Below are 16929 nucleotides of genomic sequence, written 5' to 3' on the forward strand. Positions count from 1 at the left end.
AAGCATTAGTTTTTAAATGATATATTCTTTTTTCAATTATATGATTCTGTTTTTACTGATTTGAACTTTTTCTCCCACTCAAATTACTCATACACACACACACTCACACACACACACACACACACACACACACACAAACACACACACACAAACACACCCAGCATTCCACTAGTTTGTGCAATAAAACACTAGTAGCTGCTTACTCTAATGAAAGAATACCCCAGAACATAATTTTACATTGAAGTTTTCAAATCTGGGCCACTAGAAAACTATCAACACATTAAACCCAACATAGCCAAAACTGAATTCAAAACTGCATTCAATCTATTTCCTCCAAACTGGCTTTCCTCCCATGTGTCTTATCTTATAGAATGGCCTCACCATCTGTTGGTTCACTTAGTTTAAAAATCTAGGAAATTTTGTTGATTTCTCATCTGGTTTACCCACTCCCACCTTCAAGTGGGCTTCAGGATGCTTTAGCTCTACCTGCCAAATTTCTCTATGTTCTCTCCCAAGAGTCTGGCCCTCCTACACTGCCCTGGGTTAAGCCTCTGTGATCTTTATTCTTTACCATTGCAACAGCCTTCTATCCATCTTTCTACCTCCTACTGAGTCCCTTATTTCAATCTGATCCCCCCTTTTTCTCAGCATGCCCATCAGCAAATGCATACCTGCTCAGCAGTGTGAAGGACAACTTCCTGGTGTGGCTTTCCAGGCCCTTCACACAGGCTTCCCCCTTACTCTTCCTGCACATATACACTCTGGTCACAAAGGCCTCTACTCACCTTACCCTTTCACCCTTCTTGCTTTCTTCTCCCAAAAATAGCTTCCACCCCACCCTTACCCTGCCTGAGAAAATTCTCATTGTCCCATCCTGGTAACTTTTAGTCTGTGTGTGCTCCACAATTAAGGCATTAGATCACTCTGAGCCTGCACTGTGCATAAGGTCACTCCCTGCTCATGGGGAATGGGTCTCAACTGTAAGAGTCATCCATCTCCAAGGAAGAACAAGAGCCTCACACTTGAAAGTGGAGTTGAGGAAAATAGCCTTGGTATGAACTAAAGAGTCCCCAGGGGCTCAGAGATAACTTCCTGATTGGTCACTCTGTGGGGCTAAATGCAGAGAGATGGTCAGGGGTACAGGTGACAGTGTTTGTGAAGATGCGCTAGCCTCATGGAGTGAAGCATTTCTTAGCCTGGGATCCTTGGAAACCACATCAGAATTGCTTATAATGCTTGCTTCAAAACGCAGCCTCGTGGGCCCCAACTTTGACAATAAATTGGAATGGATCAGCACAGGACCTCAGAATCTGCATTTAGTAAGATTTTCAGAAGATTCTTCTGCACACAGAACTGCTAGAACTCTTAGAATGAGGGATGCTTTTTTATCATCTTCTGACAGCAAATGAAATAAGATGAGGTTATTAACACCCAGCTGGACTCCTGCACTGTATTCCACCCAGAAAATTCGCCCCCTAACATAAAAGAGACATTATTTTTATAACTTGACTGTGATAATGCACCAAATAGTGCTGGAATCTAGGGAACAGAGCTCGGAAGGCAATCAATTGGTATGTCAAAGCTGAAAAGATTGGTAGGGATGGGGTGGAGAAGAAAGTGAAGAGCAATTTGGAAAAAATCCAAGAAACAAAGTGCCTACATGACACACACCAGTCCCTACCTGGTAAGGTTTTGTGCCACAGATAAACCAGTAAGGTAGCTAAAGCATCTAGCATCTACCTGGTACAGAGGATGTCACCTGAGCCAGGATGAATTCCACCAAGTTTTTCTTTTTGTTCATTTTGCTGAGCCATTTTTTTTTATAGATCTAAGGAAGTTAAACCAGAACGGGCACTGTTCTTCAGTTCAGAAGCCACATTAGGTAAGTTGGATAAGCTCACTGGTCTCCCTGTGGGGGTGGGGGGTGTAACACGTCGGGGAGCTCTTGGCCAGAACATTGCTTCTACCTGCTGAGACCCAGAGCTGTTGGCCTCCATAAGCCACTCCCAAATACTCTGATCTCCTCATCAGATGATGGAGGTAATACATAGGCACATGGGTGTAAGATAAGGTCCAGAAAGACCAAAGTAAAGAAGTCATGAGATCCAAATGAAGAAGGCAAAAGCTGATGACATTAGTCACAGAACAGGTCATAGAGCTGTCTTTCAGTTTTCCCATGTGTCCAGGGGTTCAAATATCCAGGGCCAAGTGAGAAGCATGTAGGGTTTTGCCCGTCTCCTGATGTGCAATATTTTTTGGCTTGCTCTGGCCCAGCAGAGGTAATCTGTAGGTCTTTCTGGATGATGCAAAAATGCTTCCAAATACCATTGTGCTAGGCTGGACACCTTCAATACAAAGCATCTCAGACCCAGCTCCTCTTGTTCCTTCCTGATATCACCTATTCAGATTTAAAGTAGATGGCTCTTAATTATAGGACATATATCCTGTGATTCTATGTGAGAGGAGGTGATATAAAGGGTCAAGTAGCTCCTTGAATTCAAAAGACAAATAGCTGGTCCCATCTCTCCTACTTTTTAGCTCTATTACCTTGCACAAGTGATAAGACCTCCTTAAGCAACATTTTGTTACCTTTCCAAGTGGGGGAGGGGATGACACCTATCTATTTTCCAAGGTTTCCCTGAGAACTCATCAGCTTTTTATGTAAAAATGCTAAATAACATGTGGGTGTAGAGTATTGTTATCATTCTCAGAAACAGAAAACCAAGCATGTCTTAGTTTGGTAATGGTCTCCAGGGACTGGCCAGGAACTGTGTGTGAGGATTCTGACTTATCAGTGTTGAGCCAGGTCACCAAGGCTTCTGTTTGAGAGAAGTTCAGTGGGCAGTCCAGCTAAAAGTGACAGCACACCCCCCTGAAATTCTAAAAATAATTCTCAAGCCCAGCTCAAGCACAATGGCAAAATGGAACAACTTTGTACAACCTCCTGGTTGGGGTTCGCCCAAGCCCAAGGAAGTATCTGATGTTACTCAAAGAACTAAAAGAATTATAATGGCAGGACTATACAGATCCATAAAGCAAGTTCCCCTGTCCCTCTACTTCCATCCAGAAAAAAAAATTTCATTTACTGAAATATAGGGTGCTTCCCCAAGTTTAACTCAACTCTGGATGTAAAAAATAATCCATGATATCTACAAAAACCTAATGTGTTGACTGGTAGAGGGACAGATGAGACTCTCAGAAAAGAAGTCATGACATTGAGAGAGGTCTGACAAGAACCCAGTGAAAGTGGGTAGAGCTGTCAGCTCTGTGAGAGAAGGTGTCACATCTATTTTGTCCATTGCTATATTCCAGATGCTAAGAGCAATTCCCTCCACATAACAGGTATCCAATTAATGTTTGCTGAACTTAGTTGAACTGAATGAATATAATCAGCATCTATCAGGTGCCTTTCTTATCTTAGTTTCTTCTGACAATAGTCCTAATTTTTATTTTGAATTCTACATTTACCCAGTGCTCAGTTCATGTCTTCTACTGAGAGTTTCATCCCCAGCCAATGGACACACAGCATTCCTCTGGCCCCAATTATTGGCTCAGCAGGTAATTTGCCCATTCAACAAACACTTACTGAATATTTATTACATATCAGGCACTGTTGTAGAAACTGGAGATGGAATCCACAAAAAAATGCTAAAGGCCTTGCCCTCCTGGAACTTCAACAGGGCAGGGAGAAACCATATGAAATATACACATATTTATTTCTTCATATATGTGTGCATGTGTGAATATGTGTACACCTGCATTATGTGTACGTGCATGCATGGGTATGTGGCTGCAATGTAGGGAGAAGGATTGGAGGGAAAGCAAGATGTGAGGCAATGCAAGAATCTGTTTCAGCTACCCCCAAGAAGGATCATAGAACTTAGATCAAGATAGCAGCATGAGAAGTGGGTGAGGTCGAGAGATACCTAGAGAGGATGTAGTCATTGGTTGTGTGGGGTGAAAGAGAAATGATTGTGGAAAATGGTGTGAGTACAGCTTGAGCATTTGGGTGGACGATGATGCAAATAAAGAGAACAGCAAGGGAAGAGGAACAAGTGTGTGAGAGAGATCATGAATTCAACATGGGTGCCAGCATTCAGGGTGTCAGTGAGACAGCCACAGACAGGTGTCCATGGGGAAGGTGAATATGTGTCCAGACGTCTAAAGGGAGACCTGGAAGATACAGATTTGAAAGTGATCAACAGATGGCTAGTAATTAAAGCCATGGAATTGAATCAATAACAAAAGGGGCCCCTGTGGTTTAATCTCCAAAATATATAAGGAAACCCTACAACTTAATAGTTATAAAATAATAACCTGAATTTTAAATGGTCTAATGACTCAAATAGACATTTCTCCACAGAAGACATACAAAAACCTAACAGTATATGAAAAATTATTCAGTATCACTAATCATCAGGGAAAGGCTGATCAAAACTCAGTGAGATACCATCCCTCACCTGTTAGGATGGCTGTTATCAAAAAGTCAAAAGGTTAAAAAAAAAGTCATTAGGTAACAAGTGGTAGTGAAGAAGTGGAGACACTGGAACACTTGTGAACTTTTGGTGAGAATGTAAAATGATGTAGCTATCATGGAAACGGCCTGGGTGTTTCCCAGAAAATTAAAACTACAACTCCCATAGGATGCAGCAGTCCCACTTCTAGGTGCATATCCAAATGAATTGAAATTGGGATTTTTGAAAAGATATTGCAACTTCAGTGTTCATTGCACCACTACTCACAATAGCGAAGCTGTGGAAACATATACCCTGCAGAATATACATGTAATACAGACCTACACAGCATTAAAAAAGAAGAAAATTCTGCAATATGCAACATCACAGGTGAATGAAATAAGCCAGTCACAGAAAGATCAAGATAGCATGATTCCACTTATATGAGGTGTCTAAAATAGTCAAACAAAAACATCACATCGCACCCCACAAATATGTATAATTAGTATATGTGAATAAAGATTACAATAATAGTAAATAATAAGATAGTCCAATTCATAAATGGTAGTTATCAGGGGCTGGGGGAAAGGGGAAGTGGGGAGTTACTAATCAGCATACGTAACATTCAGTGAGGCAAGACGACTATGATCCAGACATTACACAACGTCGTACACAGAGTCAGCAACACTGCGTTGTGTACACTTAAAATTTTTGAAACAGGTGGCTCTCACATTAAGAATTCTTATAATGAAAAGAATTGAGTGAGGCTTTCTGGTGCTTAGAATAAAACTTTACGGAACGTTATCAACTGAAGGAGGTGCAGAATAAGAGTTTCAGAGGTGTGTATCTTTGCAGCAGGGTGAAGCCAGCACTTAAGAACAACCTCAGAAAAGCAGAGCCCGAAGGCTAAGGCACTGACGCAGCCGACACATCTTAAGGAAAACTGATGGTTTGAGACCCTGGAGCAGCTCGGCTGTAGCGTGACGAACGGCGCCATCTAGTGGAACATAGACGAACAGAAGCGAGATGACAGATTTTCCTGACTATTGATAAGCACATTGAGTTTGAGCTGCAATCAAGCTTAAGAGATTAATAGTTTACAGAGGAGACATAGGCCACAGAGACTAACTTTGATTTCCCCACATGTTACGCAGGTTCTCAAATGATAGACCTGGAATTAGTACCTCCTTCGCAGGGTGCTGCAGACCACAGGGTGCTCAGAACCTAATGACTGCGGCTTGGGTGTGGGGTGGGGCTCCCTGTCCTCAAGCCTGCACAAGGCTCCCCAGAAGCTAGGAGTCCCAGGTCACCTCTGGCTACCATCTTCTTCCAGTGAATCCCCATTCTCAACTCAGCCCTGGTACCCACCCAAACACTGAAAATAACCCTTTCTGGGTGTCAGGATTGCATAACGACCCAAAACAACAAACCTCCCCCTAGTCAAAACAGACCACCTCTGTCCTACACGGACAGAAAGAAACTGGACATTTAAAAGACGCATTTTTGACAGTATTTTGTCTATTCTGCCACATTACATAGAAAGGGTGACCATATAATCTCCCAAAGTGGAAGTGAAAATGGCATCAAAAATTATTAAAATTTTAGGTAGAGATGAAATCTATCTGAAGACTGACTTTATTTTATTGGTGGATCTTTTAAAATCATAGTATATAAAAACTGTTTTCAAGAATGAATTTTTAAATAGCATGTATCTGTACACATAAAGTAGAATGTGAAAAAAAATGATTAGCGTTAAAAAATAGCACAAGCCTACACAGAATCATTATTCTTGTGCCATTTTTGATAGTATTTTAGAAATACTGGTCTCTAAATCTGTGACTGCTATTTTTCTAGAGAATGTAGTCTTCATATATGAGGTGTTATTCCTAATTCTTTCATAAAATTGCCAGGAATCTTCTTCAAAATTGCATTTCATGATTAATAAAATTAAAGTTGTGGTGAAAATGCTGTCTCTACAAATGCTGAAGCCTCTAGGCAGCTCAGAGCAGATTCTGCTGTGTGGGGATATTGTCAATTCAAGCTTTTCTGTCTTTAATAGTTAAGTAATCCAGCTTCAGTATTTTTTTCTGTTGTTGTTCATTTATTCACATGTGCATACATTGTTTGGGTCATTTCTCTACCCTGCTCCCCTCCCCCACCCCTTCCCCTCTCCCCTCCCCCACCCCTTCCCCTCTCCCCTCCTCAGTTTCAGGCAGGTCCGGTTCTGCCCTTGTGACTGATTTTGTTGAAGAAAAGACATAAGCATAATAAGGAAGACAAAGCATTTTTGCTAGTTGAGTTAAGGATAGCTATACAGAGAGATTCCTACTATTGCTTTCGTGTACCCATGTGTTACAACCCATGTTGGTTCAACTCTGACTGATCTTTACATTGGTTCCTAATCCCCTCCCCATGATAACCTCTGTCATTTTAAAGTTTCTGTATTAGTTTCTCTGGAGTGGGGACATCAAACGCTTGCATGTTTTGGGTTTTCTACCTATTCCTATATCTCCCATATGTGCTCTCCCCTTTTCTTGTGATCCAAGTCCAACAACATTCCAGCTTCAGTATTGAGAGAACTTTTCTCCAATAACCTAGAAATTGTCAAATAAATTATCTCTATTAATGATTCTTTTGAATCATCAGAATAATGTGAGACTGAGGACCTTGGTTTCATTTAAAAATACTGATTTATCTGATTAAATATACAAATTCTGTCAATAGGTTCTTCCCACAAATTCAGATATTCCAAAGTGCAGTTATAGGACTTCAGAACTAGGGGGTACATATTTGAGTAACTCTTGTTTCTAAACAAGTTCAGCTTTCCCCCTTTACTTTTTCAGCGATTAAAATGTCTTTCTGTCTGCAAACTTTGTTTTCAGTAATTGCAATTAGCTAAACCAAAAGCTGAAGCTTTTTTTTTTTTTTTTGGTGCTCTTAGAAACTCACAACTGCCTTCGAATGAAATGCAATCAAAAGGTAAAGGCAAATTTGTTTGCCAAAAACAACAAAACCTTAATACTGCTGTGGGACTTTAGTAGGTTTACAATAGAAATAGAGTTCCTCAAAGATTCAAACATCTCTAAGTGCAACTAAGCATATCTCCACAAAAACTCTGTAATTACTATGTATTTGTTTAAAACTTTGCAAATTTTTACAACTACAAGTTCTAGTTCTGTAAAATAACACAGCATGTTTGGACATAGTTAAGAATTTTATGACCCCATAACTAATTTCAAATACCTATTGCTGGTTTATAGATATTTTTTAAATTTAGAGAACAAAATTTCTTTCATAGTAACATTGAGGTTACCTAAGTTTCTATTTATGCTATAAAAACAATTTAGTCTTCAATGTTGAACTCTTACCTAAATTCACAATTTACAGTAATGTCAGAGATATCTCATTTGATAGATTGAAATACCAGAAGCTTCATGAATCATCCCCCAAACAGGAACCATTCTCAAAATTAACATAAATAATTTTCTATTTGGAAGAAATGCCTTCTTATACAAATGGAACACACACGTTTACAGCTTGCAAACTTGGAATTGAAAAATAGTTATTAATTTAGAAAATAGTCACATGACCTGAATGAAAACCTACACTTCCCAGAGTGCTGTAGAACTGTGACACATGAAGACAGTTTTTGTGTTTCTTCGGCAGGTTGTGGTTCTGGTTTTCTTGTGGTCAGTAATTTGTGGTGTTTTGTTTTGTTGAGGGGAGATGTTCGTTTTGTTGGTTTGGTTTTTTGAGACAGTCTCACTATGTAGCCCAGGCTAGCCTCGAACTTGTGACCCTCCTGCCCCAGTCTCCCCAGTGCTGGAATTGCTGGCCTGAACCACTATGCCTAGCCATTTTCTTTTGTTTTATGGTGCTGGAAATAGAACCCAGTATCTTGCAATGCTAGACCAGTACTCTACCCCTGAGTTAAACTTGCAAGGGAAATTTTATGCATGTTTCATATTCATTATCACCATGAAGAATGAAAACTCAGCACTCAGTTTTTCATTAAACATGCTCTTTCATTTTTTAGTTCAATGTTGCCAAACAGGTTTATTGCAAAATTAAAAGACGTTTCCAGAACAACATTAACAATAGTTGTGGATTTGTGACAAAACCACCAGTGCATCGACTCCTTTCCACATGCTCGATCTCACAGGTGCTCAACCTGCACTGCCCAATATTTCACAACCTGAAGCTCTTACTCCACTTCCTGTCGACCTCACCAACTGGCAGCATTGAAGCTTTGTGCACCTCAGGGGCTGAGGTCCTGACCCTGCACTAATGGCTTTTATGCTTGGTGGCCTCCCAGAGTGGCAGCAGCCAGTACTTCTCATTCTTCCAGAGCTCCCAGGGAACCAGTGTCCAAATGCACTTTATTTTATCCCTAAGTGCTTTTCATAGTATCTTGTTAGCTTTATTGTATCTGGAATGGCTCCAGGAAAATAAATGAATGACTGAATTAATGAATCAATCAGTAGAACAAACAACAATGGCTTTGTGATTATGGCTCATCTTTCAGATTTGACCATGTGTTAACTTGAAAATTTTGTTATTGCCTATGTTTTTCATACTGTCAGAGAACACAATGGTGAAGCTACAACTTTGGAGGAAGGGGGAAGGGGCTCTACCAAACTCATCTAAGATTATTTTAACTAAACCAGCTCATCTTTCTGTAGCCCTTGACACTCTGAATGACATCCTACTTCTTAAAATTCCTTCCATCTCTCTGGCTTCTTATTCCTCTGCCAGCCCTCCTTTCTGGCTTTTTCAGGATTCTGCCCTTGGTCCCCTTCCCATCTTCTTTTGCACTTCCAGATTCATGATTGTGGTCCCCACCCTAAGCTATTACTTCCTCACCTCCAGAAACTGGAGTCTCCTTTTCTGTCTCCTGTTGAGTGGTCCATAGGCATCTCAGACTCGACATAGCTAAAATCCTCATTTTAAGAATTATAACAAAGGAGAAAAATAATCTTACTCTTCACCCTATACTACCCAAAATGGCTCCATTCAGGGGCAAATGCCTAAAAACTTCTTGACAAAGGTTACTTACAGAACCTAAAACTAGAAAACTAAGGACTGTCATATTCCCCTTTGTGGCACCTCACCTGAACATCCATGCCTAATACCTCACTACAACCCTTTGAATCTGCAATGTGTAAATGGCTCCCAGAGCTCCCCAGAGCTGTTCGTTCTGTGCCCTCCTTCACATGCCCCTTCTAGTCCTGCATCCTATGCGCCCTCTGTGGTTCAGGCCTCCAACTTCCTCCTGCCTCCATTCTTTCTAAGCCCCACCATCTGCTAGTGCAGGATATATCTTTTAAAATGTAAACTCTTCTCTGTCTTCCTTTAAACTGGGGAGACTCAAAGGGCAGCCGCACCAGTGTTGGTCTGTGAGTTCTGAAACTCAGCTGTCATGAGATAAGTACAGAAACAAGGCAGGTATAGAAATACTACGGAAATTTTATGGAGTTATTTTATATATGGTGAATCTAATAAAAATCTAGGGTTTCTATTTTTAATGTCTTGCTTTTTATTTTATTTTCCTTGGATTCCATTTCTATTTTTTGGTCTACGATGAATTAGAAATTCTACCACTATCAGTACTTTGAAAGGCACATCTTTGAGTTGTTTGCCAGTTCCCGCTTGCTTTCAGGATGAATTGAAAGCTCTACAGGATGTTGTGCTCCACCTTCCATGTCCTCACCATACATCCCACCCCCACTGTCGTTTCTCTTCTCAATAGCCCTTCACACACTTCCACCCAACAACCAGGCCTAACCTTGTATCCTCAGTTCACATATTCTGCTCCCTCTCTTGCTTTCTTCATCTACCTAATGTCTGCTGTTCTCAGACTCAAAAGAAGGCTCCCTCGCACTGAGCAGGATTCTCCTTCTGGGTTCTTGCACTTTCCACAACTCCTATCCTGTGTCTTGTTCCTATCTCATTCCCACACTTCAGCCAGTGTTGAACACAACAAATGTTTATTCAATGAATAATGGATACATGAATGGTTGGACTGGTGAAAACTTCCTTGATAATCTTGTAGACAAGAGGAAGCTAGGAAATATAGACAACTGCCTATTGGATGCTCAATTGGATACTTACATTTATTAAGTGAAGAAATAATTCATTATTGGGCATGATGTGCTTTAAATTATTATGTACACAAGTGTAAAACCTGCCTATTGCTCACTATAACTCCTCCATTGGTGCTCGTGTTCCCAGTGGGATGAATTTTGGTGACAAATAGAAGGGCACTAGAGATGCTCTTGTGCACCAGCTCAGGCAGGCTGACTCTTCTGCCAGCAGTTTTGCAATGATGCCTCCCCAAGGATGGGAAAAACCTGTTCTCCACAGAACACCTCTGACCTAATTACCCTCCCCACTGAGTTCTTGCTTTTCCCTAAGTCAGCAAAGAAAAATTAAGGGCAGGAGAAAATAGCTCATTTTCCATGGCCTGCCTTCAGCGTCTGGCCAAATTTAGCAATCACCCTCAGGCTGTTGACAAAGGGAAGAAGACCTGGTTACTTGGATTCATTGCACAAGTGCCCATCACTTCCAGGACCCAAGCTTTGTTCTGAGATGCAAAAGTCCTCCCTAAGAGATAATGGAATTAGAGATAGTAATGACCTCTTTTGGACCACAGCTTGATTGAGGTAGATGCTAGGGTGGAAGTCAAGGAGTTAAGACATGTCTCAACTTGTCATTACAACAAATAGGATGATTACTGCAATATTCCCAGCTGTTCTCAGTGCTCACTGTGCCTATGTACCTGCCCGTGCTCCTCACCAACCCTCACCCAGGGTGAGGCATGTCTTCCTGTTTCTCATCAGCTTATTTGTTTCTCAAACCTACCTACTTGTAATTGGCTTCATTTTGCATAGGACTGTCATCAATGGCAACAGTAGCAACTGCAGATTGATAATGTGATAATGCTTTCTTTTCTTTTGCACATTTTATTGAGTTCTAACAAGGCCATAGCCAGCCTACCCAGCACTTTCCTGTGAACTCAAAAGAGATTACACTTCTCAGACAGACACAGCCCACACCAGGGGGCCCGCTATGTCAGTTAAGCACAAATTTGCCTTCACCCCCATCTCCATCTCTGTAGGATGCCCCTGGGTAGGAATCAGCTTTCATAACTGTATGTAATGGTGCACATGTAGGGGAAAGCCCAGATAAGTAAAAGACTTGGTAGCCTACAGGGGAAAAAAAGACAGATCTGTGGTTAAAACAGGACAGAAAAAAAGAACTATGTGGTGTGGGAGAGAGGAAGTTGGTTGTATTGGCTTGACGCTTCCTTCCTCCCCCAACAAACTTTCTGGGATTGTTAGGAGAAGGGTCATTTCACCACTAATGGGCACAGGTGAGTCCTTGTCTCAGGTGTTCCCAGCCTCTGGCCTAAGTGGAGAGGATTGTTCTGTAACAACCATGCTTCTTAACCTTGACAAGGTCAATCTTTGTTCCCAATGTTACTGAGGAGCACCAGACCCTTTGTTGCCAGAGGTAGAGTCTGTGACCAGAAGATTTCCAAATTCTTTGTGTCCTGAAGGGAAGAATCCATGGGTGTAAATCCACGTGAGTGTAAATGGAGTTTATTAAAAAATTAGGGAAGCATGGTGGGGCCCAGGTGAAATCTGGAGGCAGAGAAAGTGTGCTTCTCTTTTCTAGGTGCTTTTAAAACCTACAGAGACCTAGGGAAAGGGAGGAACCAGGTGATTCCCATCCAATAATCAATGAGTGGGGAGGGGCCTGAGTGACTACTGGGCCAGGTGAGGGCTGTCCCTGAACCAAAGCATGATCAATCTGAAATGCAGTATTTTTCTATGAGTCCTGAACTTTCCCTAACTCTAGCCTGCCTCACCTTGACCATGCTTTGTGGGGTGGAGAAGGAGATTGACTGCAGGTAGATGCATGGAGGATTTGTCTGGACTTTGTGTTGACATCAAGAAGACTCTCAGAGATCACAGAGTTAAAGTCTCCCTCCCTCATATCCAGGTAGAAGTTGAGCTTCTGATAAGATAGGTGGTTGAATGTTGGAATCCAAGGCTTACTGCCTCCCACACCAGAGATCTTTCTACAACACCTATTCAGCACCCCAATAAATCTGAGGTTTTCTCTGCAGATCGCCTTCCCAGGTAAGTTGTCTTTTCCAAAAATTTGCAACAGGAAAGAGTAGTGCTCCAAGATGCAGCATGACTTGCAGGTTTAGAGGTCACACAAATTTAAGAAACAAGCACTACAACCTCTTCCAGAGATTCAGAGAACACACTACCTTCTTAAATATTTAAATTTGTGCAACACAAACTTCTTGAGAGTTTTCAGTCATGAATTCCTATTTTCACAGCACTTTCTCATCTCCACAGAATTACCCTTCCTCCAGACACACTTTCAGTAGAGTGACCAGAACTGAATGAGTTCCTTTGAATCATCCCAGAAGCCTTTTTTAGGTCTAAGGGATAACCAAGGTAGCCCAAAGTAGAGATTCTCTTTTCCAATCAAATTCTATCTTCCATCATTCAAAACCATGTCTTGATAGTCACTATTTGTTACAGCCTGTTCCAGGAGATGTGATAGGTATGAAGAGGGAAGACATCTTTTTTTTTTCCTTTTTTAAAACATTTTTAGGGCTGGTAGAATAGCTCAAGTGGTAGAGCGCCTGCCTAGCAAGCATCAGGCCCAAAGTTCAAAACCCAGGTAATCACAAAAAAATAAAATAAAATAAAAATATTTGTATTAGCATACATTAGTTGTGCAGGCAGTTTTCATTGTCACTTTCCATATATGTCTACAATGTACCTTGGTTAGATTCACCCTCTCCATCATTCTCTCTCATTCCCCTCACCCCTCCTTAAAATAATTCCAAGAAGTTTCATTTTCATATAAGTATATAAAGTGCATTGGCTATATTCATCTTTCTTCACCCTCTCTATTTTCCCTCCCCCTCCCTTTCTTATCCCACCAACATGACCTGTTTTACATTACAGTCTTTCATTTTTCAAGTGTATACTCATTGTTCAGAGGAGTTTCAGCCTGGAAGTATTTCACCCATGAAGATATTGTACTTTAGTCAGATTAAACCTGTTCCCCTTCCCCCCAACTCCTATTAATCAACAGCTTTCAGTGTGTTTCCTTATGCCAACTTTTTCTAGGTTATAAATTGCAAATGACACACAGTGAACTGAACAGGACCCCTGAGGGAAAAGCAGAATTTTTGAAAATTTTTGAAAATATTTTAAAAGTAAACATACATTCCTAGAAGGTTTACTTATTATGTAAATATTTGAGTTTTATTTTTATCTACATTCATCTGTCTTTTATTCAATATACTACTCCATTTTTAGTATAAACAGAAGGAAGAAAATCTGCCTATGAAAGTAAATGGTTTAAATTACAAAAAAAAAATTTCTAATGTAATCAAATCTGAGTGATTAAAAGAATTGGCTACAGAGTCAGAGAGCTGGAGTTTTAGTCCTAATCATATAACTTACGGGCCATATGCACTCAGCAGGTTTTCATGTTGGGTTTCTGAATGTCAGCACCCTTCATCACAAACAGGTAGTCACAGGGTTATGAAAGTGGAGTTATAATATACATCATGCTTAGCAAAGAGACCAGCTCATAAAAATTACTCCAAGAATGAGTGGTAATGGTAGAAGTCACAGTTGGAAAAAGTAATCGTTAATAATTAATATTTAATAATAAAATATAACAAGGGCACTGTTACGAACCACTTTGGAAAATGGTTTGACATTCCTACCAAAGCTGAAAGTTTGCATTATCTTTGTTTCACCTGGGATGGAGATAGATAGATAGAGACAGGTGTGTATTTATATATGCACATATATATTAGAATATGCACACATATTTGTTTATATATGTACACACACATACATACATCAGGACCACCTACATATTTCATCAAAAACATACTAGCATACTCATAATAGTACTACTTGTAATACATAAAAGCTGGAAATACCCAAATGCCCATAAAGAGTAGAATGAATAAATAAATTGCAATATAATCACCATTTAAGAAACAGTAGAAAGATGATCTGGTATTACATGCAAAAATATGAATGACATTTGTACAGCCAAATAGAAAATCCATAAATGACTCTGTCCAAGGACAAAAACAGGATAGAGATAGGTAGTGCCTCTGTGTTATTAGAAGATAGCTGGGAGGAGGGGGTGTTGGCATGGAGAGTGACAAGGGAAGATAAGGGAGAGTGAACAGGGCAAGCATGGGGAGTGACCAGGGCAGATAGACTGACCAGGATAGGTAGGGAGAATGACCTGGGCCAGGATTGAGTAGTGACCAGGGACAGACCCATAGGAGCCTCTGGGGCTCCTGATGGGGTGCTAGTTACACAGGAGTGTTCGGTGTTGAAGCTTCATTCTGTGCACTTACATCACGCTTTTCTACTGTACTTTGAAAATATGAGAAGGAAAAGCCTGTAGAGGGCGCTATTATTTCATAAAAGGATACTGCTAAGGGAGGCTGTCAGCAAGAGCCCTCAGAGCCTGACGTCCCCACTCCTGAGCTGCAGTTTCTCATTCTACAATGTGTCACCAGATGCTTGGGGACTTGAATAAAATTAAGTATGTGAAAGCATCCATCTCCTGTGGGGTCTCCAAGGAAGACGCTTCATCTTACACTGCCACTGGGGACTTTCTGCAATTTTGATGGACATGAGTGTGGGGTTACTGTGGGGGATTGGTGTTACTAAATGTCATCTTTAATGTAACTTCCTTTCCCAATTCAATTATAGATTTCTCAAAGGAAGAAACCAAGTAGTGTTCCTCTTTTAAACCCTCATCTCCCTTAGGCCGGAATTGAGCATATGGCAGAGAAAGTCAAACAACACTGATTGGTCCATTCACAAAGAAAAAAAAAGAATACTTTAAAAAGGAGAACTTAGAGTTTGTGAGGAAAATTATTCAAATGCAATTTTGAGATCATTAAAATTTGATCTTGTAAAATTTTTAAAGTGTTACAATAGCAGTAACTCAAGTATCTGAAATTCGGCTACAAGTAGACTCATTTTCTCATAATCTAGTTGAGAATCCAAATGAAAGTGTGAAGGTTTCCGAGCTGCCAAAGGTGATGTCAAATAAAAAACTCATTGTATTAAGCCTGAAGCACTTTATACCATGAAAATTACTATTTGTTACTTTCTTTGCCAAATAACTTTTACTTTACACAAAATTCCAACAAAATAATATCTGACTTCCTGGCTGGCAAAGATTAGAAGCATAAAATAGGAAAGAGCAGAGGCAGTGAAGTGGAAGTGCGTGGACCTGTCATATGGGGTCCCCGCAGCCATGACCCTGAACATCAGGGAAAGACCTTGGAAAATGAGAAAATGCACCCACCCTAGAGAGTCAAAGTGATTCTCAGCGTTGGGTGTAAGGAAAATTAGCTGGAATCATCCCAAAAGACCTTGAAGGTAAGCGTGATGGACTAACACATGAACAAAACAAATAAAGCGAGCCATGACGAAACTGCTGGTGTCTTTCAGTCCAAATTTTCATTCAAAATTGTTAAAATAAATTTAATGAAGTGAAAATTCAGAAGACCAGAGTTTTTACATTGGGGGGTTCTGACCTTCCAGTCTGATGGGAACAGGGTCCTCCTTACAGAGCAGAAGAGGCAGCTGAGGCTGCTGGGTGGTCTCTGTGCTACTCCTTCACCCTCCCTGTCAGTCAAAAACTTCTGCAATCACTTTCCTCAAAAAAAAAAAAAAATCTCTTTCAGACTTTTTTCAGCTGTTTTTTTAGGGAAAATCATTTATTTTAAAAAGATAACAAGGCTACTGATTTTCATCCCTGGGGGGCTTGAAATAGCATTTAATTTAAATGTCACAGTCATATGAGATGTCAGAAACCTGAATTCAGTAACCTGCAATTCAAATGCATTGAATTTTGCTTGGGAAACTCTGATTATCATGTTTCCTGACCTGAGTCGGGAGGGAGTTTTGCCTCTCGATAATGCATTGCTTCAGTTGAAGAATAATAGCTCTCAAGCAGACCTGCATTCAGAGTCCCACTGCTGTCCTGAAAGCAGGCTGGCCAGCTCTTGCCCTCCACTCTCAAGAGCCTTTGCCTCAACATGTAAGAGCAGGAGATGCATGAGGCTATTTAGATGACAGTGGCTCCCTGTCCTTTTCTCAGCAGCTTCGCCTTCCCAATTTCAAGTACTTCCCAAAGACACTCTAGTGCAATTCACCATCTCACTATGACGTGAAGGGATGATGGAATGTGATTTGGCTGTCCCCCTCCGGACCAGAGTGTTAGAGAAGAACAGAAGTTACTCAGCTACATACTTGCTCATCACAAGACAGCACCAGCACTAACACCCTGCCCTGCTGTCATCAGGGCAGGGGACAATGGTATATATAGCTCAGCCATAATCTTGATCTAGGATCCTGCTCTTTCCCTTCAGGGGTGTTAGCTCCTAACCCTA

The sequence above is a fragment of the Castor canadensis genome, chromosome 4 (genome assembly GCF_047511655.1).
Source record: "Castor canadensis chromosome 4, mCasCan1.hap1v2, whole genome shotgun sequence".
Taxonomy (NCBI): Eukaryota; Metazoa; Chordata; class Mammalia; order Rodentia; family Castoridae; genus Castor; species Castor canadensis.